This window comes from Grampus griseus, assembly GCF_964374135.1.
Source record: "Grampus griseus genome assembly, chromosome: 10".
Classification (NCBI taxonomy): Eukaryota; Metazoa; Chordata; class Mammalia; order Artiodactyla; family Delphinidae; genus Grampus; species Grampus griseus.
Genome location: NC_139004.1, coordinates 32543995 through 32568155, shown reverse-complemented (window position 1 = coordinate 32568155; position 24161 = coordinate 32543995). Strand labels below are relative to the sequence as shown.

At 50.1% G+C, this 24161-nt stretch overlaps 1 protein-coding gene across 1 annotated transcript in view; it reads right to left on the bottom strand.

The window, feature by feature from the left end:
* The window catches only part of CCND3 (cyclin D3), an 81206-nt gene extending 57739 nt beyond the window's left edge, over positions 1 to 23467 (bottom strand). Inside the window, exon 1 of the mRNA XM_082663762.1 lies at positions 23258 to 23467. The gene's annotated coding sequence lies outside the window, so the exon portion shown is untranslated. The remainder of the gene's footprint in view (positions 1 to 23257) is intronic.
* Between the last annotated feature and the right edge of the window lie 694 nt (positions 23468 to 24161).

Sequence of the window (24161 nt, the reverse complement as noted above, 5' to 3'; positions counted from 1 at the left end):
GCACCACGATGCAAGATCCTGCATGCCGCAACTAAGACCCGATGCAGCCAAATAAATAAATAAATTGATCAATTAATTTTTAGAAAAATAAACAAGACTGAGAAGAAATATACCAAAATGTTAACAGTGATTATTTGTGAGTAGTGGGATCATAGTTCATTTTCATTTTTTCCTTATATTTTTCAAAGTTTCTACAATAAACAAGTAGTACTTCTTTTTTTTTTTTTTTGCGGTACGCGGGCCTCTCACTGCTGTGGCCTCTCGCGTTGCGGAGCACGGGCTTCGGACGCGCAGGCTCAGCGGCCATGGCTCACGGACCCAGCCGCTCCGCGGCATGTGGGACCCTCCCGGACCGGGGCACGAACTCGTGTCCCCTGTATCGGCAGGCGGACTCTCAACCACTGCGCCACCAGGGAAGCCCAGCAAGTACTTCTTTTATAGGGAGAAGAATACTGACATACGGCTACCTGTTGTCCTTGTTGTCGTACCATTATCTGGACTACTCAGCCACTCGTATCCTCATCAAGGCAGTGAGAACTCAGGTGACACCTTCCTGAAATTGACCTAGCCCTCAGAAAGTTTCCAGTCTAGTTAGTATCAGTACACACACACACACACACACACACACACACACACACACACACACACGGTACCATTATCATTTCCATATTATAGATGAAGAAACCGTGGATCAGAGAGATTAAAGTGACTTGCTCAAGGTCACTTACTGGAGTCCGGTCACGGATCTGAGCCTAGATTTTGAACCCACGCAGTCCAGCTCCAGAATGGATGTTCTTAACCACTCTACCATGTTATATAAACTCAAACTAGCACAAACCGAGGAATGATGGTACAGAATGATGGTGCTGAAGGCTCTAATGGGGAGGGTGGGAGTCAACATTCATTGAATGTACCAGGTGCTTGATACGCATTACCTCATTTCGTTCTTGCAGCTACTCTGGGAAAAAGATATTATTTTCATCTCCGTGTTATAAAGGCGGACACTGAGACTCAGACAGGGTGTGAATTTCTGCTGTGACACTTCGAGCTTATTAACCCCTTTGGCCTTCAGTTTCTTCCTCTACTCCATGGGGATAATAATCCCCACCTCACTGACTGTTGGCAAGTATTAAATGAGAAAATAGATTCAAAACACTCATCATAGTGCTCATTACTGTTAAATGCTTCATACATGGCAGCTACTGCTGCTATGATTCTTGATTCCAAAGTTCACACTCTTTCCACTGCAACAGGCTGACTTGCTAAATGAGCAAAGGAGAGGAATCAGTTCTGAGCGCTGTCATCAGGAAATGTGTGATGAATGAATGAAGACAGAGGAGATGCCATCTGAAGGGGCCTTGACAGAGCAGGGTCTCGCCAAGGGGAGGAGGGCAGGGGCACGCCCTGGAAGCACAGAGGGGCACGGTTTGTTCGTTCCTGTCCTTCGCCCTGGCTCTCCCCTGCCCTGCACCCTCTCCTCTCTGGCGTCCTTCCTTCCAGTTCTCCCTCCCCCTCTGCTCTGGGTCCCTTGCCTCAGCTGTTTCCATAATCAGGGCCCTGCAGCCTCTGCAGCAGGGAGTGGGAGCCCCTGGCCCTGGGATGGCCCCTGATAAACAGCTGAAGCCCTTGTTTGCAGAATCTGTCGTGTCCAAGGGAAAAGTAGGAAGAAACCACCGGGGTTGGGAGGATGGCTGATAATAAGTCACGTCACTGCTGGGGCCCCTCCACTCTGTCCTCCAGCCTCTGCATCTGGGACCTCCCACTTGTCCTTCAAGACCCAGCGTAGCCATGTCTCTTCTCCACAAAGCCTCCCTTGACTGCACCCCCAGCCCCGCACCTCTTGCAAGCTTCTATTGCAAGCAGCACAGAATCCAGTCCAGCCATGTATTCATCAAGTGGAAACTGCTCAGGTATTAGGGACCGAACCAGCCTGGGAGCTCCAGAGGGCAGACAGTTTGTCTCATGGGCCTAGCACAGAACTTAGAAAAGGTCTGCGAGAATTCTACGAAGACTGAGTAAAATATGGGTGAACGGTTATTCAAAAATTTACATATTGACATTCAAAAATTTACATATTGGTATTCAAAACTTTACATATTGACATAGAAAAAACTGTTTCTTAAAATGGTACATAGGTAGAAGTCAAGGTCTGGGAATTTTTAATTTTTCCAAAATAATAATTAACGTTTTATATTTTAGCCATAAAATGTTCACTTGAGAGGCCATTTTCATTTCACTTGAGAGATTTTAGAGTAATAACTTTTTCCTTTAGTTTTATATACCCAAAACAAAATTTAAAAGGTATCTCCCCTTCCTTTTATTTATTTATTTTTTCCTGGCCACGCCGCCTGGCACGCAGCATCCTAGTTCCCAGGGATCGAACCCGCGCGCCCTACATTGGAAGTGCAGAGTCTTAACCACTGTACCACCAGGGAAATTCCTCCCCTTCCTTTTAAAAAATAGTTTAACTAGATATAAATGTTAAGTTTTAAAAATCATTTTAGGGAATTCCCTGGCAGTCCAGTGGTTAGGACTCCGCACTTTCACTACGCAGGGCCCGGGTTCAATCCCTAGTGGGCGAAATAACATCCCACAAGCCTCGTGGTGCGGCCAAAACAAAACAAAACAACAACAAAAAAATCATTTTGATTAATCAATGGGATATTTCAGCCATGTTCTAAAATGTACAAATGAGATATTCCTGTGTTTTCAGGCAAACTACTCCATATTTTCAAACAGTTGTAAATTACAATCTATAACTGTATCATATGTAATGCATTAAATAGTATGGATTCATTTTGCATAATGTCAGATACTTACGTAAATTTAGATAGCATAAAAAAATGCTGTTATAAAAAGGATATGCAACATTGGGCATGCAAAATTACCTTAACTTTGTAAAAAGAAAAATAATTATATATGAACAGTATTCTATGATCTTATTTTAAATGAATAAAATTGAGTGTATATGCACAGGAAAAAAGGTTCAAAAGGACACATACCAGCTCTTAACACTGGTTTTCTCCAGGAGGATGGGGCAGAATTTGCACCTTTATTTTCTTCCTGTCTACAATACGTTTTTACAATGACAAAGTTCGTTTTACTTTCATAATTACATTTCTTACTATTCAATTGAATGAATTTCCCTTAAAAATTAAATATAAAAATTAACAATTATTTAAATAGCTGCTTAAATAATTGCATGACAACTATTTAAATAATAAAGAGAGAAGGCTAGAAGGAGACACACAGAATGTAAACTAAGGCTGTCTCTGGGCGGTAAGAACTATGAACGATTTTTCTAGCTTTTTCCTGTTTTTCTATATTGTCCAAATTTCCTATATTGAGCAAGTATTCATTTTATAATTTTTTTAAACCTTAAAAATAAAGGTTGAATGAATGAATGCATGACTTTCCCAAGCCCTGCTCTGTGCCTGTATCTGACCCAACATGCAGGAGACGTGGCTGTCTCTCTGTCCTCCTTCGCTTCATTACATGGATCAGGTCCTCAGAAGGACCTTGTCCACAGATGTGCATGGTTCAAGCCTCTATCCTCACTGCCCTCCCCAGATCTGGACACCTGCATGATCGTGAGGGCCTGGAGCAAGAATCCCGGGCTCAGGTCAAGATGCTCCTGCCCTGCCCTTGCCTCCATCTCCCAACCCTCCAAACTCTACCTGTTCACTCCAGAGACTGCTCAGCTCTTCCGGAAGCCCTCCCCTCACCCCCAGCCTTCCCTGGTCTCCCTCACCTCCGAATGCCCACAGCATAGAGAACTTGTACCCCAAGACTTCATTTGTTGGACCAGCATTTATCGAGAAGGTATCGTATGCAGGGATGGGTACCATTAGAGAAACAAGGACAGGAGCCCAGAGTCATCAGGCACAGCACCCTTCATATGGGCTAAATGAATGAATGAAAGAAGAAGGAAGCCAACTAAGATGCAGACCCTGCCCTCAAGGAGCTCACGGTCTAGTAAGGACAAGAAGCTGCACCCATCCACACCCAACATACACTAGGATGTGCTACCCAGGAGGTGGGATATGTGGGGGGAGCAGCTGAGTGGATTTAAACCAGGCCTTAAAGAATGGCCAAGTTTGGACAGGCAGGGGTGGATGAAAGGAGGACAAAGTACATCCCAAGAAAGGGGGACAGTATGAGCCAAGTGATGGAAGCAGGGACACCCCAGGATGTATCAGCACTCCTGTTGGCAGGAATAGAGTGATAGAGGTTGATTGTGGGTAAAAAGGCTGGAAGGGTGGGCTGAGCCCAGATGCTAGGAGAACCGGAGAACCATGACAAGTCGAATGTGATTTCACAGGGCCTGGGAAGGAAGCCTCTAATGGTCTTTGAGCAGTGATGTCATGGAAACACCCAGTAATCCAGGCAAGTCTCACGGAGGCCTGGGGTAGGCAGGCAGCCACAGGAGCAGAGAAGAGGCACACTGGGGAGATTGCAACCCTTGTTCCCAAGTGGAGAGCATGTCCTTAAAAGAAGAAAGTCACACCCACAAGCCAAAGGGCCCTTTCCCCACCTCACTTTCTTCTACACTGTCTTTTACGTTTGCTAGCCTCTGGCACTATGTTGCTTCAGTACACACCAGAATGAGTGAATGAAGAAACGGATGAACAAATGATTGGATCCCAGGCTGGCAAAGAATGCCTCTGGGCACACATTAAAAGGGTGGAGGTGGGGAAGGGATGGGAGTGTAAATGGAACATAAAACAAACAATCGTTTTGTTACCACTTCCTCTGGGGCCGGGCCATGGTTTTTAACGGTGTGCAGCAGGCACACACGGTCTGGCACGCGCACATCCACACAGACACACAAAGAGCTATTAATTTACTTCCTTTGTGAGGAGTAAATAAAGATCAGGCCAAAACAGGCTCCCCCAAACCGCCAGGGGGTCTCCCCAGGTGTTGGTGCAGCACTTGGCTTAGAGGAGTCACAGGTGGCTGCCTGCTCGTGTCAGCCCACCTCCCTTTATGCACGTGTGGGTCTGGTTCACCAGGGAGGCCTCATGTGCAGTGAAGAAGTAGTGGAAGGGGGAGGGTGGCAAGGCAAGGCTTCCTCACCCCTCCTCCAGTGCAGGCCAGGGCAGCAAAATTCACCCACCCACCCAAGAGAGGCAGCAGTGGTACAGCACGGACGCTGGAGGGCCGTGCTGGGCCCAGCAGCCCAGCCTTAGATGCTGAATGCTGCGGGAGAGGGCTGGGCCCGGGGGCATCAGGTATATACCAACCTGTGTGGAGGTACACTCATCCTCATTATTCATGGATTCTCTATTTGTGAATTTGCCTACTCACCAACATTTTTCTGGAACTCCCAAATCAACGCTCCTGCTGCTCTTGCGGTCATTCGAGGACACGCACAGAGCTGTGAAAAATTCAAGTCACCTGACGTGCATGTTCTCAGCTGAGGTCGAACAAGGCGACGCTCTGCCCTCTTGTTTCAGCTCTTGTGCAGTAAACAAGTGTCTTTTTCAGTCTATTCAGTGCCACCTTTTCAGCATGTTTGGCCTTTTTGTTGATTTCACTGTTTAAAATGGCCCCCAAACAGTGCTGATGTGCCAATGATCCTGAGTGCAAGAAGGCTGTGATGTGCATTAGCTAAGCTAACTTCAGGTGTGAGCTATTGTGCCCTGGGCTGTGAGTTCAAGTCAACAACAGATATTAAATAAGGTGTCTTTAAACAGAAACACACATAAAACAAGTACACTGGTTGGCTGATTTAAATGTTGGGACCACAGGCTGGAAGGAACCCAGCCCTGTGTTCCCCTAGGAGCAATGGCTCAGGATTCACTAATTCAGTATTCACAGCGACTTTATAGAACATGACTATATGAATGGAAATTGACTGTATTTCAATATTACGATAATCGGGCAGCCATATCTCTGGCTTCCTGTGAATGCCAGTCTGCATCTACTCATCCATTCACCACCCACCACCTACTGAACACCTGCTAAGTGCAAATCTTACATTAAAAGCCAAAAATATATTGGGGCTTCCCTGGTGGCGCAGTGGTTGAGAGTCCGCCTGCCGATGCAGGGGACACGAGTTCGTGCCCCGGTCCGGGAGGATCCCACATGCCGCGGAGTGGCTGGGCCCGTGAGCCATGGCCGCTGAGCCTGCGCGTCCAGAGCCTGTGCTCCGCAACGGGAGAGGCCACAACAGTGAGAGGCCCGCGTACGGCAAAAAAAAAAAAGCCAAAAATATGGAATGTAGACAGGACCCCTGTCCTACTGACCATCTTAACTGCAGAGATGGGGGCATGTGACTCTGAAGGTTTTATTTATTTATTTGGCCTAAATCCCTAGGTTTATATACCAGTGTTGGGGCCTCAAACTTTTGCCAAGTAGTAAGCGTGCATGAAGGGACACTGGGAGTCCACTCAGGGTCCAGGCAGGGCCTGAGCAAGGCCATGCCTTAGGGAATAAAATGAGAGAGGCCAACGTGAGCAGGCTGACGGCAGGTCTGGGATGCACTAGGAGAGGAAGCAGCGGGCCAGCCAGCCCTCTGCAGAGGCGAGGGCCTGCGGCCTCTCTTCCTGGACTAGCCGGAAGGACTGCAGGGCCAAGGGGGCCCAGAGAGGAGCTCAGAGACCAAAGGCCCCAGACAGGAAGTGTCCCCACATAGATTTCCACTTCCCACGCCACCCTCTTTCCTGGGATCATAGGTAATGGGAGGAAGGGTCCCACCCAAACTGGAGCACTGGAGGAGGGGCTGAGAGGAGACATGTGCCCCAGGCACAGGAAGAGAAGTCACCAACCTCACCAACTGAGAAGAAGCAATCCCACACCTAGAATGTGAGAGGGAAGTGGAACCGCCACTCCAATGCCTGCTCTGCCCCCATCCAGCCCCCGCCCAGCTGCCCCAGGACGGCACCCAGGTGAGGCCTGTCATGTGCTTTCAGGGGCTCCCTTTGGGCCTTTCGAGCTCTGAGCCACAAGGGTGGCTCTCAGAGCTGCAATGGCCTGGCCTGGCCTCTATGGGGAGGCAGAAAGGGGACAGGGAACACGGAGGGCTTGTAAGCTCCATGAGGCCAGAGGCTTTGCCTGTCTTGTGCTTTTCTCTTTCACCTGCACTGAACACAGTGCCTGGGGCATTCGAGGCAGGTGCTCACTACAGAGACACTGAATGATGAACGAATGAATGAATGAGCAAGCAAACAATGGGCCCAGAAAACTGTCCGTCAGCATCTAGAGATTCACATCTCCAGAGAGGAGAACCGTTTCCCTTGTTTTGGACAAAGCTCAACCTCCTGCCTCAACTCTGTGTACTTTCTGTCTCAGAGACTGAAACATGGCCCTGAGAGCCCTGTAACCCTCCATCTCCTGAGGCTTAAGACGGTCACATCTGATCACTGAGGTGAGGGGACATGATGCTTTTCTACCCCATCTGAGAACAGCAGGGCCACCCAAAGGGGCAAGAGTCGTGTCCTTCAATGAGCCTCACCCCATCCTACAGTGCACCTGGGACAAGGGCTCTGAGGACATCCAGGGGGCTTCTGGTCAGGGCGAAGGAGAGTCAAACCCTCTACCTTTGACTAGAGATAAGGCGGGGGTGCTGGCCCCTCTGCCCTAGGCCTCCCCCAGAGAGAAGTCCATCTTAGAACATTTCTCGCACAGGTTCCATGTAGAAAAGCCATCCTCACACGTGTGACACAGGCTCTCTTGGTCCCTGCCTATCTAGATCCTGGGGCAAAGGTTCCTAATTGTCCCACAGCACCCATTTCCCCTTCTTATACCTTTCATACCAGAAGCTCCACTATGTATGATCCCCAGACTCCCTTGCAGCTAAATGTGGTGGGGGACCAACTTTTGGCTAAAGGGATAAGGGATCTGGCAACTTGGGTGTCATGTCCTGAAAAGGAAGGGTCGTGCCCCCTCCTTCCCTTCTCTCCCTTCCCACTGGCTGGGTCATGGACCCAGGGGATGTGGTGGTGCGCTGTCTTCAACATCAAAGGGCCTGGACAAGCAACAGCCTGGGAGGAGTGTGGGTCCCCAACACACAAGGGGTCCGATCGCCTACCAAGGCTTGTAGTGAGAAATTTCCCTTTTGTTTAGGCGCCTGGTTTGGGGGGTCTCTATTACAGCAGTCTAACCTCTCCCAATGCCTATCACAGTCCCTTCATTGGTGCCAGGTGCCAATGGGTAAAATGTGTAAGAGGGACTTTCCTCATCAGCATCTTCAGCCCTTCAGCTCCGCATCACCTCACTCCATCAGGTCTGCTTTCCCAAGTGTCAGAGAGGACCTTCCAGGGAGACAGGACACCTCCTGGAATGCCACCCCAGCTAACACAAAGGAGGTGAACGTCTCCCTCACTCACAATACATAATTCATTCCTCCCGCGGACTGACCACTTCTCAAACTCTCTCCTTGGTGAGAAAAGACTCTTCTATGCTCAGGGACCACTGTACCTTATCAGGCCAACTCTGTCCTACAGGGAAGGCAACGAGGAAGGGCAGCAAATCTATGTAATCTTGGACAAATCTCTTAGCCCCTCTGAGCCTCGGTTTCTTCCTTTATAAAATGTGGATAATAATCATTGTTTACAGGTCTGTGGAGAGAACTCAAGTTTATATATCTATAAAGTGCCTAGCAGCGTGGCTGACACAGAGTGGGTGCTCACTAAACCACGGCTGTTACTGCTATGGAGCTAAATATTGAGGACACAGCTGGAAGAGAGCCCTGAGTGACCTCCCCAGTGGAGGGTGGCTGGAAAGGGAGTGAAAGAGAGAGTTGGGGAGAAGAGACCACGGCCGTAAAGAGGAAGAGAGAGGCAGAGGTGGAGGTGCTATCAGCGGAGAGGAGGGGAAAGGGCTCAGTGATGCCCACATTGGACAAGAGGGTGGAGGCCACAGCTGTGGTGTCTATCAGCTGCCTCTAGCTCACACAACCCCTGGGCCCATCTCACACGGTCTCTACCCAGCACTTCTGTCTGGGTTGGCCACCCTCACTGCCACTGCCATTGTTGCCGCACTGTCAGCTGCTGCGTCTTGCCTCATCTTCCTTCCTGTCCCTGATAGGACAGAAGAAGGGGACGGGAAGCAGCTGCCTTGCCCAGCAACCACTCAAGCCCTGTGGGCTGGAGCGGCCCAGGGTGGTTAAGAGCCAAGGCTCTGCAGACAGACAGGCTGGATTCTGTCCCCCACTCTAGCCCCTAAGAGCTGATGACCTCAGCAAGTTATGTGGCTTGTCTAATCCTTCAATTTCCTCGTCTGCACAAAAGGGATAATAGGGCTGCTGAGAGGAAGGAATGAGATCATGCGTGGTGAGCACCCAGCACAGGGTCTGGCACCATAGCAAGTGTTTAATGAATGGTAGCGACCCTCAGGCATGTAACCCACGCAGGCACACAGAGCCCTGCGCTCAGAAAGGTTCCACCCTTGGTTTAATGCTCTCTTGCCACCATCTTGAAATTCTTAATAATTTTTGAACAAGGGGCTCTGAAAATTATGTAGTGGGTCCTGGCTAGTATATACACTGAGTTGGCTGGCTGTGGGTGACTATGCAAGGGGGGGGGTTGCCCATCAATCTGCTGGAGATGTGGGACATTAGAGGGCTTTGGTGACCTCAAGGGAGTCATTTAAGTGGAGTGATGTGGGATTCTGCCAGGTTGCCTGCAGTTAAGGACTGAGAGGGTGGTGCAACCCCCACGCACACCCTCCCTGGGCATTGTGGTGGGTAGGGGTGCCCTCCCCTCAGGCAGCCAGGCCAATGGGCAGCCTGGGGAGCCCCCCACTACCTTCCTCTTTCAATCATCCTCCCATCAAGTGCAAAGGTGCCCGATGAACGTCAGGGCCAACACCCATCCATCTGCCCCCCTTGGTTTTATCCTTTGTAGGGGAGGACAGAGGCCACGTACAAGCTCAGGAGGATAGGAGTTATGTCCAGAGTCCCTGCATCTTTGGGACATGGAAGTACTACGTGGTGGGAACCAGCGCTAGCCTGAAGCCCCTCAGCGCCCAGGTCCAGCTGAGTCTCACTGTGCAGGTTGGAACTGGAATGGGGGTGACATAGAAGAAGGGTGTTGATGACTCCTGGTGGCCCGAGGGGTTAGCCCAGCCCCAGGAGAGGGAAATATCTGCTCCTTCTAGCTCCTTGATTTTTAAATCCCAGGTTAGCACATCTATCAAGTGGTCTGGGGTAGTAACTTGAAACCTCAGGAGACAGGGAGACTTGCAGGGGGTTCCGTGGAGCTGGGGGTCCCCCTGGGCACTATGATGAGGAATGACCCCCTCAGGCGGCACATCTTGTACTTGCTGTCTGTCTCCCCTACTGCACTGTGAGCTCCTGGAGGGTCGGGCTCACCCACAGTGAGAACCAGATGTTGCAGACCCAGCCATCAAGACCACTGCATGCCCTCCTCCCATGCACCCCACGCTGCCTCAGGTCCTGCCTCAGCTTCCCCAGACTCGCCACCACTACCACCACCACCCTCTTCTGTTCCTGGGCCTTCCTGGAGTAGCCCACGTGTGAGTCAGGGTGGCCCAGGCTGGCAGGTGGAGCCCGGCGCTGGATGAGGCCTCTCTTCATCCGCCTCCGGCCACCTGTCCGGGGCACTCACTCCCTTCCAGACAGCTGGAGAGCGGCCCTGGAGCCTCTGGTTAAGGGAGGGGAGTGAGTGTGGGAAGTTCTAAGGGACCTGAGCCAAGGCTGCGGGGAGGCCCTTCTAGCCGATGGGGATGCTGAGTGTGCATGTGTGGGGTGGGGTGGGCGAAGGCACTCGGGAGAAGTGAGAATTGGGGGTGGGGTCAGAGAATGGAATGTGGAGTTCATTCTCCTGGGGGCACAGCTGTGTATTTTGATCTCCGTCAGCTGCAGCATATTCCTTATCTTGGGGCTCAATCCAGACTCCACCTCCTTCTCTGTTGCTGAGCTGCAGAAGGCAGATACTGTGGGATACAGCCGGCACCCTGCTCACTACCTTAGCTCCCCGCTGCTCCAAGCTGCTAAAAGGGACAAGGAGCGAGCAGCACCCCCGCCCCAAAGAAAGACCTGCTGCCTACTTCAGATCCATCCTGTGCCCGTCCATGGGTAAGTGGATCTTGAAAGTCAGTCATCTCACATTAAGACCCACCCCCAAATGCCAAGACAACCCAAGTTGTCACCCCAGAGTTGCCTGGATATTTCAGCTTTATAGGTGCCATAGAACTTGAAGGGTCGGCAGATAGCGCTGCTCAGCTGGGAACTTGAAGCAGAGGCAGCTGTCACCTCCCAGGCCACACCAGGCCATCCTCTGGGCCGTCACACTGCATTCCTTGTGCCAACTTTTTACGTGGCACCTAATGTCTCCAATGAGATGCTGTGAAAATAATAAGACTGATTTTCTATATACTTATGGAAACACAACTCATGACTTTTTTTGCATTTCTCTTGTTATTGCAGAACTGGAACATTTAGAAAAGGGGAAAAAGTAGAAAAGAAATCACCCATAGTTCTACTGCCCTCAAAAAACAACTGCTGTTCACATTTTGGTATATTTTCTTCCAGTCTTTTCTCTATGTGTGTATATGTGTGTATGTGTGTAAAACATACAGTTGTAAATGTATTGTATGTATGCTTTTGCATCCTGATTTTTTTCCTTAACATTAACATATAGGTAATTTCTGTGATGCCACATGTTTTTGCAATTGGACGTTTTTAATGGCTACCTAATATTCCATTTACTGGATATAGTATACCTTGCTTAACCATGCTCTATTGGGAGGCATTTAAGTTGTTCCAATTTTTTGTCACTGTACATAATAACACCCTGATGAAAATCATCATGGACAAAATTTTTTCCTACATTTAGAATTACTTAAATTAGGATAGAGCCTGGAAAGTAGGATTTCTAAAGCAGAGGGTCAGAATATTCTGGAAGCATTTGATTTGATACCTTTAGCCAAACTGCTTTCTGAAGGGAGAATTTACCACATGGCAAGGTCACCAACAGGCAAGAACACAGCCATTTAGGTCTACCATCGTGTAGGGCCACCACTCACTGTTAGGTATCTTTTTATGTGCCTAAGTCGTGCTCCCTTTTGTAGACTATTCTTTTTTGGCTGCTAAATACACGGTCCCCTTTCCAACAGCACTGTCACTTCCTTTCAGGAGGTTACCTCTCCCCTAGTGCAAATCCAGGAGCCAGCCCGCCTGACCTGCAGCTCAGAAACTGGAGCGGCCGGCCCGTCCATTCCCACCATGCTGTCCGTCCTTCTGCCCAGCCCTCAGGCACTTTGTCATTTTCTGCTCATTTCCAGTTTTCCAGCCTTTCTGGTGAGTCTATGGGTTCCCAACCTTCTTCCAATAAATTCCCTTTGCCTTACATTGGACAATCTGTTTGTGTTGCTAACAGAACCTTGAAAATACTGATACTTGGCCAACTTAGCGTTTTTCAAATTGCAAGTCAGGATGCTTTACTGGGTCATGAAGTCATAAAGCTAATCTTGACCAGCATTTAAAAAAAATGAAACAACAGAATAAAAAAGAAAATATCAAAAAGTACATCCTCTGGAGTGAGGGGAAGTATTGCTTAGTGAATGAAACTTGTTTTACGCATGTGTGTTTGTGTGCAATCGTATGAAGTAGGTTAAAATGAAGACATTTCTAATTTTGAAAAACACTGCCCTAATTGAACTTGAGTTACTTGCAAATAAAGAACAATCAAGACCAATCTGTCCTAGATGTTTTTTATATTTCTCCCCAAATCTTTAGTACCTAGGAAAATGGACTTCTTTGCCAAGAGAACAGTATATTTCAAGGTCCACCCACTATTTTCTCTCTATTAATAGCCTGACATCTCCTCCCACCCTTTACTTGATGATACTTAATGATAACGGACATCTTTTCCTCTTGGTCTTTAAATTTCTCTTAATAGCACCAATATTCTGCCAGCCCCGCAGGCTGAAATATCCTGGGGTAGTCCTTGAATTCGCCTCCATTCATTTACTCACCACCTCCTGTAGCCCAGTAGGAGAGAAGGCGAGCTAGCAGTAAACTGCAATACACGGCAACATACTTCATCTTAGAAGTACACATGGTAGCTAACGGGGGAAGGGCAGGGCCATTTCACAGGGCGGATGACTCTTCATACCTTCCTACCAAATAATTACTAAGTTCTGTTGCTTCTACTTTCAAAATATTTTGCCAAATCGCCCCCTTGTTTCCATTTCTACTGCGTCACCCTAGTTTCAATCTTTTTTATTTTATGTAGACTCTTGCCTACTGCCCTAGAAATCAGTTCTGATCGTGTCGCTTCTTTGCTCAAAAGTCTTCAATGGCTCCCACTACCTCCTAAATAAATCCAAACTCCCCAACCCAACACTGTTGATTTGGCTCCTCCACCATCGCCCCGAAATTTCTTTCCAGCTCCATGTCCCACTATGCCCCTGGAACAGGTCCACAAGGTCCTCTCTTCCCAATCACCTATCTGTGTGAGGCCCGATTTTCTTCATATAAATTGACCAAAACAACATATTGCAACAGACTGAAGTAGAAGCAGATAGGAGAATCCAGCTGTCTTCTATTAGGCCAAGCATTAAAGAGATTTGTGAAAAATGTAAAACAAGGCCACACTTCAATTTTCTTTTCTTTTTTGGAAAATATAGTTATTATCTTATAAAATATATGCTGCTGTGTTAACATGCAATGATTATTTTATTGTTACTTTAAAGGAATTAATAAATATGTTTAAAATTTCTCATTTAACATATTTTTATTAGAAATCAAATGTCAATAGCTACAACTTTGAAAAGTAAAAGCTCTTTGGGATCCTCAATAATTTTTAAGGATGTAAAGTGTTCCTGAGACTAGAAAGTTTGAGAACTACTGCCTGTGATCTAACATGTCAGTTAAAGCAGACACAGAGTCTCTGAAATGCCCCTGCCCTCTCCCCTTTCTCATGTTTTACTTCCCTGCCCCAGTGTGTTGCTGGCGATTTTAAACCATTAAAGAAACAAAAAGTGGTCATATGAAGAATAATTATTCTTTTTTTCTGCGGTACGCGGGCCTCTCACTGTTGTGGCCTCTCCCGTTGCGGAGCACAGGCTCCGGACGCGCAGGCTCAGCGGCCATGGCTCACGGGCCCAGCCGCTCCGCGGCATGTGGGATCTTCCCGGACCGGGGCACGAACCCGTGTCCCCTGCATCGGCAGGCGGACCCTCAACCACTGCGCCACCAGGGAAGCCCAAGAATAATTATTCTTATAGAAATAACAGTGATTATAGAAACAGCCGCTAGTTATTTTAGAATAATAATAATATAAAGAAGAAATAAACCTAGGGAAATCCCTGGCGTTCCAGTGGTTAAGACTCCACGCTTCCACTGCAGGGGGCACGGGTTCAATCCCTGGTTGGGGAGCTAAGATCCCACAAGCCATGCAGCACAGCCAAAAAAAAAAAAAAAAAACCCAGAATAAATAAGCCAAATAATTGCCATAGAATTAAGAATAGAAGAATGATTACATCTATACGATCGCTTTCAGTAAAAAACCAAACCCTCAGATATTCAGAAAAGTAAAAAGATGCAAAAGCAACCACCATTTAAAATTGCTCCTGAATATTCTCCCATCAAATCCACTCCTTTTTCATTTTCTCAAATGTCACCTCCAGGACTTTCCTGGTGGCGCAGTGGTTAAGAATCCGCTTGCCAGGGGCTTCCCTGGGGGTGCCCCGGTCCGGGAAGATCCCACATGCCGCGGAGCGGCTGGGCCTGTGAGCCATGGCCGCTGAGCCTGCGCGTCCGGAGCCTGTGCTCCGCAACGGGAGAGGCCACAACGGTGAGAGGCCCGCGTACTGCAAAAAAAAAAAAAAGAATCCGCCTAACAATGCAGGGGACATAGGTTCGATCCCTGGTCTGGGAAGATCCCACATGCCGCGGAGCAACTGAGCCCGTGTGCCACAACTACTGAGCCTGCGCTCTAGAGTCCGCAAGCCACAACTACTGAGCCCACGCACCGCAACTCCTGAAGCCCACGTACCCTAGAGCCGGTGCTCCATAACAAGAGAAGCCACCGCACCGCAACGAAGAGTAGCCCCTGCTCACCACAACTAGAGAAAGCCCACGTGCAGCAACGAAGACACAACTCGGCCATTAAATAAGTAAAAATGGCATCTCTGAGGAGAAATTCCTGGTTCCATCCACAAGCAACCGCTCCTTCCTCCAGATTCCCACAGTACTGTCACTCAAACCTTTCTCGCAACCCAGGGAGCCCATAAGAGCCCATAAGCGAATGCATACTGAATTCCTAAATGTGCACATTTAACTACCACAAATCCAGTACTATCTCCTGGAGGAGATACGAACCAGCCTCAGAAACTCACGTATTGTTCATACAATGTGGGCCCTTCCCCAAGCTCAGCATAATCTTCCACCAAAGACTCTGCCACCTGTCCCAATGAAAACTGGCTGTGCTGGAGATCCTTAGAGATGGGAGAGAATGCCCAAGCCATGCATACTGTGTTTTAGGAGCAGTTTAAGGAGACTTAAATAGTAATGTTGACATGTATTTTGTTTTTACACTGACTGTGAACTCAACACAGCATAAAATGTGGCTCTACTGTAAATGAGGAATGGACAAGACCTCTGGGGCTTATAGATGTTGTTGGAGGGATATGCCAGGTGGGTGAACTCACGAGTCCTACACAGTCCTGTCCTCTGGGCAGGGTGTGTGGCCTCCACCCCGGGCTGGAGCTGCTGCCCGTTTTGGAATGGAGTATCTAGAAGGTAAAGTTTGCAGGCCCAGCACCAGGACCCAGCTTAACCACCAACTCCAGAGGTGTGCCCGCAGCCACTGTCCTGGTGGCACACCCCTGCCAAGGAAAGAAAGGAAAGGAAAATGAGCATGGAGGGGGGAGGGGAGGGAGCTGGAGGAAAAGCTTGTTTGCACCATGTTGCAGTTAAGGCAGCTGTGGTCGGGCTGATTCATCCAGGGTGCCCCAGAAAGGTCAGGGCCCCAGCCCCACCTAGCAAAGCTCACATCGCCACCACCCACTCCTGCTTCCTGGGTAGTGTGCAACACCTGACCTGCCTGCTGGGGCAGGGCAGGGCCCTCCTTGCTCCTTCCCTGCCGTCTTGATTGGCTTAGGAGACAAGCCTGCAGCTCCAGCCAGGAGCACTGAGGGATAGAGGAGGCCCCGGGCTTGCCTGGGGGATGCGTATCCACACCATCACACCTCCACACAGATGTGCAGATCATACACAAACACACTGTCACACACAGGCAGTTCGGGGGCCTACCAGCCTGCTCTCCCCGGTCCTGATGCTGTGTTCAGGACATCTCAACAGGGAACTTGGGGTCCCCTCACACTCCCCCTGGTGGGTGGGCACTCCTAAGTGCACGCGCACACACATACACACACACAGAGTGCGCATGAAAAGTCTGACTCCAGTCAGGGTTCCTTCAGCACTGGGCTCTCAACACTGGCTGTATGACCCTGGGCAAGTTACTTAACCTCTTTGCCTCAGTTTCTCCATCTGCAAAGTGAGGAAACCTCGGAGGATTCTTGTGAGGAGTAAATGAGAAATGAGTTAATAAATATGAATATTTATTATAAACTTATTTACACATGGTATATATTATACGTAGGCACTTTCCACAGTCACCGGCACATGGAAGTACTGTGCAAACATATGCGCTTATTACCCCCAACGTCTTCACTGCCACCTGCCTGTGAAGAAATGAGGGTTCGGAGAAAATCCACACAATAGATTCCTACAAGGAATACCAAAAATGACTCCTAGAAGCTGCGATAGAGGAGAAGCAGGGGAGATGCAAGACTTTTGAGGACCACCCAGGAAGCACCAAGCTCATGTCCAATGGTTGGGAAGAGTTTTGAGTTAGAACCCAAGAGGCTGGGCCCCGGGCAGAAAAAGACTTGGAGACCAAGAGACCCAAGAGGAAAAACTCAGCCTGGTCCTAAAGGTAGAATTCTAAGAAAAGGTGGTGGCTGCCCCTAAGACCAGCAGGTACCAGCTGACTGGAAAGAAAAAGAGAGAGGGCCTGGGAAAACTACTCAAATGTTCTACATCCTGGCCTACGCTCAGCCATCCAGTACATCTGAGAGTTTGTAACCCCAAGATCCTTACTCACTGGGATGAAAATAGATTCCACCTCTGAACAGTCTCCAAGTTTGTGGTTCTGTAGTAGATACTGCTTAGAGAAAAGGGAATAGGGCTGGAAGGAAAGGAAAAAGCAGCCCTGACTCTCAGAGGCCTGGTGTTGGGAGGAAACAGCACTCTTCCCCTCCATAATCCAAAGACAGCTTGTGATATCCACTTGCCAGAGAAGAGTAAATCCTCCCCGGCGTCTTATTCCAAGCTGATTCCTCAGCACCCAGCAGAGTGAGCTTAATAAACCAGAGCTCAGGAAGGAGAGTCTGTGAAGGACAGACAGGGGAAGGCAGCCTCGGGGCCTTCTGTGCCCCATCCTCCCGTCCCCTGGCCAGTCCTCTCCTCCTCCCACAGCCTCTAACACCTCCAGCTGGAGCCCAAGTTGGAGCCCAAGGTCTGCATCTGTCAGAGGCCCTGCTCCGGCTTCCTTTCCCAGAGCTCGGGGCCCCCAGAGGAGGGGCCAGGAGACGCAGCCTGGAGGGAAGAGAACAGAGAACAGAAGGCAGGACGAGCTGCAGCAGACGGCACTGGGGCCAGAACTGGGAGTTTCTGTCCCAATTTCAACTATTCTGTCCAGTTGTCTGACCACAGGCCAGAACTGGTGGGTTGATTTTTATTCTAGAAAAGAGGATGAGATGAAGTCATTGGTGGGATGGTGAGGAAAGAAACCAGGGCTGCCCCCTTGTTTTTGGATAGCCCTCCATGCCCAGCCCCGGGAGCTCAGTCTGCGAGATGATCGTGATGGTGACATGATGGCGACAGAGGTATCACATATAAGGGTCTATGACCTGTTTGGCACTTGGCAGGGCTTTGAGTGTATTAACTCCTAAGCCTGGTGCAGAGCGTGGGCCCTGAAGCCTCGGCTCCTTACCCTGTGTATCCACTCTGTGCCTCAGCTTCCTTGTCTGTAGAGACCTAATGATAGTACCTCTCTCACAGAGCTGCTGTGAGGACACAAAAATTTCACACCTGGCAAGGGAATCCCCTGGCAGAGTCCAATGGTTGGGACTCCACGCTTTCATTGCCGAGGGTACGGGTTCAATCCCTGGTCAGGGAACTAAGATCCCACAAGCCACACGGTGCAGCCAAAAAAAAAAAAAGAAAAAAAAAATTCTACAGTGAAAAAAGATCACAGCTGGCATATTGGAAGCACTCGACGAATATCAGTACGATTAATCCTCACAACGAGCCAGTGAGGTAGGGACTACAGCTACACCCACTTGACAGGTAAGGAAACCGAGTTTCACACAGCCAGGAAGAAGCCAAGCTAGGACTCAAACCTGGGTGGTTTCTGCACAGAGCACAGGCCCTCTGAGCCACTCCATGAGAGAAAGCACGGATTAGTGGTCATGTGTACAAACTTTACAGCCAAATGGCCACGTCAGACTTCCAGTTCGGCCACTGTCCTTCTGTGTACATGGAAGCCACCTGCTTAACCCTCGGTGCCTTGGTTTGCTCTTCTATAAAACGGGCCTCTTGCCTGACAGGGTTGTTTTTGGCGGGTGGTGGGTAGTGAGTTCCTAAGTGCTTGAAACATGCTGGTTATGGCCTTGCTCTCTGGGCCTGGCCTCTATGGCGCCCTCTGGCCACAGGGCTTGGAACTGCACTCTCTGTCCTCGCACACGCAGGGCCCTGCCTGCTGTGCCCCTGGGGCCCCAATGGCCCTGGGCCTTTCTAAGGGGCGGCGAGGGTTGGAGGGGGGCAGAGAACAGCAAGCAGATCTGAGTCAACAAACGAGGCACCAGGCAAGCCCTCTGCTGCCCCTCCTTCCTAGGGACAACGTCTAGGCCCCTGCTGTCTCTCCTTAGGAGTGGCTGTCCTGGGGTTGTTTAAGCAGGGTGGGAGAACTGGTCAGGCCGCTGAGGGCAAATAGTTTCCGAGAGGTGCGGCTTTCAAGTATCTTAAAAGAGATGACATGACATGGGTGTCATGCCCTCGAATGCTAGGAAAGGCCATGCCCATGAGGGCTGCGGGTCTTACCCTCTGCTCCTGACACGGATCCTTCTATTTCAGAGCAAAGGAAGGTCAAGGAGGGGGAAGCGAAGGAAGGGAGGGAGGGGAACCCTTGACCTGGGGAAGGGAGACTGCCCCAGGGGCGGAGGCCTGCTTGTTCTGGCCTGAGCCCAGAGGAAACCTGAGAGCGCATTTTACAGGGGCTGTGCTGGGTCAAAAGTGGCTCTCTGGCCCCTGGCGTGTAGATTGCTGAGGAAGGGGTGGGGGATAGGCCCCAGGAAACCAGCTGGTGGCTGAAGGACCAGGTGGCGCTCTTCGCCCCATCCAGCAGCCCTGGAGCCACACACTGGGCAACAGCTCCACCTGGTGGACAGATGGGGAGGGAAGCTGGTCAATAATCACATGGGAGGCTTAGAGGTGGAAGGGGCTCTGAGGCCTTACTTGTTCACAGAAGCCCCTCCCAGGCATGTGCTCTAGACTCCCCTAGATGAGGAATTCACTTCTGCAGAAGGGGATTAGGCAATTATTTGTTAGAAAGTGCTTATGTTTTTTGGAAATCTGTCTCCACCAGTCCCCTAATTGGGGGCTACCAAAGGCAACCTTTCAAATGTTTGAACACAGCTACAGTATCCCTCCCAAATCTTCTCCCCATTTGCTTCAAAATTCCAGTTTGGCCTTAACCTTTCACCCACTACATCTTCCTTTCCCTTGGGTATCTTTTTTTAATATATTAACTTCCAGAGAATCTCTCTTCCAATTCTATACCCAAACCACTCCCCACACACACTAGTAGCACCATTTTAAAACATCTTTGGATCTCAACCTCCTATTGTGCAGGGTCTGATATGTTGGGGAAGTTGATGCTCTAATTTGAGAATTAAATAGATGTCAAGAGCACAGCCTCTGAAGTCAGATAGACCAGTGTTCAAATCTGGGCTCTGCCACTTACTAGCTGTGTGACCTCAGGCAAGCTTCTAAGCCTTTCTGAGCTTCAGTTTCCTCATCTATAAACTGGGAATAGAGGCATTTACTACCTGGAGTTACGGTGAATATCAAATGAGATAAGGCAGGTAGAACACTTAGGACAGCTCCTGGCAACATCATTCAGCTCCTACGTGGCCATTATAACCACATTTTTCTCGTGTTTGGGGCTGTAGGGAGCGCTTTGGGGAAGAGTAAGGTGAAAGGGCAGAGAGGAGAAAAGAAGACTTTGTGGAGTTAGCCTTTCCCATCTAGCACAAATCCCAGGTGAAATCCAACAAATGAGTACCTTGTTGCAATCCCATTTCCAGGGGTGTCTGACCACCTCCACACCCTCACCGACCCACACATAAACACACACACACACACACACACACACACACACACGCATAAACACGGGCGGGCCTTGACAGTTCTTTGACACTCAGAGGGTTTAAAATTTAAATGTCTTTGAAGGCAAGAGAAACACACCAAAATAAACACACCTCCAGCTCAGCAGAGAAAGGGAAACTTGGCAGGGGCCCCAGAACTTTCCCCACCCCCAGCCCTCCCTAAACTTCCTCTTGTGGTTTCTCAAGAGTACAACCTGTTCTCAACCTAGAGAACAGCGCCTGGGGCAGGGGGCTGGGGCTTGCTGAGGCTTCCATCGCACCCCACCCTATGATGAGAAGGAAGGAGGGTGTCCGTGTAGAGGAGTGGCCTAGAGGTCCACATAGTTCTGACCTTCACATCCTGCTTACCAGTGATATCGGTGTGGCCGCCCTCTACCCTCAACTCCCAGCATCAACACCCATCCCCCCAACCCACACCCCTCCCTCAAAGGCAGAGGCTAGAGGTAGTTTGACTGCAGGCAGAGAAGGACAGCCTCTGGGCCTCCCCAGATCTGTTTAGAGGGCTAATGTGAGAAATCTAGAGTTTCAGAAAAGTAGTGGAAAAATGGCTGGAATCCATGGAACCTCTGCCCTGTGGCCCGGCTGGCATCATGGGCAAGTCCCAGTCTGCCTGGAGGGATGGGGTCAGATGCGTGGATGCAGCTTTGGGATGCAACAGCTGTGAGGAAGTAAGGTGTGCATCTTAAGATTGCTTCTACTCCCTGACCATCTTCCTTTTTCAGCTACAAAGCTGGATTGTTCCCCTTGGAATCTAGAATATGAGGGTCTCTGCTCTTTTGCTGATTCCCAGCAAAAGAGATATCTTGGTTTCCCATCTCCCCAGATTCTGGCACATCACCTCCATGCATCTTTCTTCCATGAAACCTTGGTTTGTTCCTCTTGGTGACTGAGGCTTACTCAGGAGAAAACACACACACACACACACACACACACACACACACACACACACACACACACACACACACACGGCCATTAGGAAAGGATACCAGCTCTGTGTAGTCTCCACAACTCCAGGCCTGCTGGGGCTCCCTGTAAACAGCACCAGTGCCCACACTCAGCTAACAGATTGCTCTCCTCTGTATCTCCCGAGACACAGGACCATAGCCTCCCTTTTGGAAACTCCTAAGCCCCTGGCTCAAGGGCACATTCCATGTGGTCAGTCAAGGAGGCAGGCTAGCCAAATGGTTAAGAACAGGGTCTCCCAAGTCAAGTGACCCGGGTTTAAATCCCAACCCTGTCCTCTTTAGGAAAATTATCTCCTCCATGCCTGAGTTTCCTCATCTATAAGATGGAGATAAGCCTAGTGCTTACCTCATAGAACTGTTAGGAGGATTAAATGAGACATTACACCTAAAACATTTAGAAGAGTACCTGACAGTGCTATATAAGCCTTAGCTAGTATTCTGAACCTTTGAAGGAAGGAAATGGGAAAGAAAAGACACTTGGGATCATGGAGATCATGGTCTCAAGGACGGATCCTGCTGGAATTCTCAGATATGCTTTTGCTCCTAAATTCCAGGGGAGCAGAAGCTCTGACTTGTTTGCCATTATATCCCCAATATTTAGCCTGTGCAGACAGTGCAGCCACAGCAAACAGGTGGTGAAAGAATTCACCGTGTCAGCCATCTCTCAAATGAGCCTGGGAATTGAAAGAGCAGAAGAGTCTTCAGGAAAGCAATGGTAGATCCAGTTCTTTTCACTCATGTCTAGTTCCAAAGAGAATTGAGGTGGGGGGGCAGAGAGCAAGGATTTGTTAGAAGAAACAGTCCTAGCAACCAGGGATGGGGGGTGGTGCCCCAGGATTGTATGACTGTTCCATCACCCTGGGGTAGACTCTCCCAGCTGCACCTAGCTGGGAATTTCTGGGGTCTTGGGGGCCAGCCCAGAAACATGCCTTTCCCTGAATTCATCCAGTTCATTCTTATCTCTTCTTCAGGTCTAGACAGTGGGTTAAAGAGACCAAGAGCTGTTTCTGGGTCCCTATTGTTTCCCAACTCCCAACACCACAGTCAGGGTTCAGTCCAGCTCTGCAGAATGAGTAAGTTCCCACAAAGACTTCCCCCCACTTCTCTGCCTGGTGACTATTCATCATTCAGAACCAACTCAAATGTCCTCTTCTCTCTGAAGCCTTCCCAGCCACCCCAACGGGACACTTCGTCTCTGTTGTTCTATGACTCAGGGGAGATCACTGTGGATGAATAACATCACTGCACGCTCAGCATCCCATCCAATCCCACACACAGTAGGTGCTCAGTCAATGTTTGCACATGAATACATTAAGGCTCCCTCAGTAACAGCAACCAATTTCTTCAGTTACTCCTCTTGTTGACACATTAAAAGACACAGAAGAGGGTAAGGCCGTCAATTGCGTACCCATCAGACACCAGAGGGACCGCCACTGAGAGGTCCCTCTTTCCAGTCCTGTCCTCTGGCCTCCTCCCTCGGCCCTGGCTGGCAGGATGACCCCAAGGCTCCCTGCCCACACGTCTTCTGCCCTCCTTCCGCCTCCCACCCCATCTCTGAGGTATGAAGAATGACAACAGACAGCCCAGTGAGGTCACTGGGCTTCCAGATCAGCTTGGAGGGTGGCTGTGCAGACACAGAGAAAGCTCAAGGCTTTGGGGGGCTTCCCCGCCCTTCAGCCACGTGCAACTCAGAAAGAAACTGACCCGAGCTTTGAGAGACAACCGGGAGGTGATGAGGACACCATGACCTCCTTAACCCCCCCACCTCAGACCCCCCGCCCAGGTGTCCAGCCTCAGCTTGGAGGCCCCAGCGAAGAGGGCAGACGCTGACACCCATCTGTCTTGGCTTCTCCAGCCCTCGAGCCTACCTCCTCGGCAGGTGAGCCCCCCGGAGCACCGACTGTGGCTGCACACACTCTCTCCCGCCGCCTCTCGCTTCTGTCTTTGGGGACATGGGGAGGGGGTCGCCACCTCCAGCCACGGCGAGGGGCGTGCACCCCTCCCCCAGGCGCCCAAACAGAACCAGTTTCCACCGCCGCAGGCGCGGCGTGTTTACAAAGTCGCCGCCGCGCCGCCAATCCCGAGTTTAAAGCTGGGCAGGAAGTGGGGAAGAGGGGGCGGGGGAGACAAAGGGGCTGGGTGCTCCGCTCAGCTAAGGTTTGGGCCCCGACTCCTCCCGGCGGCTCAGCCTGCGCAGCGACCCCAGCCCGCACATCCCGCTGCACGTTCCCCCGGTGAGGGGCGGGGGTGCCCCCCAGCCGCAGGTGCGCCCCGCGGGCAGGCGCGGCGCAGTTTTCCAGACATCTGCCTGTGAGCGTTTTCCACTCATCCACTCGCCTCTCAGGAAATAAATAACATTAGGCGCTGCTTCTTGACCTCTTACTCTCCGTCTGCACAGTGATAGACCCTTTGAGTGTATTAGCTCATTTTACCCCCTGCTATCCATCCCATCCCAGTTTCGCAAAAGACGAAACCGAGGCACAGTGAGATTAGGTAATGTGCCCGAAATCCCACAGCTGCTGAGTGCTGGGATTCAAACCCAGCTTCTGCGTCCTGCCAGACACCCGCAAACGGAGACGAATGAGGCGTGGTGCACGAAGGACTCCCATCCGGAGAGGCTGACCCGCGAGTGAACCGCAGAAAACCACATGCACCACGTTGACGCAACGGCCTGGGAATAAGGCGGGTAAGGGACAGCCTCTTGCCGCCGGCGCTTCCCGGCTCGCCCGGCAAATACCTACGGATTAATACACGGCGAGAAGGCAGTGGGAT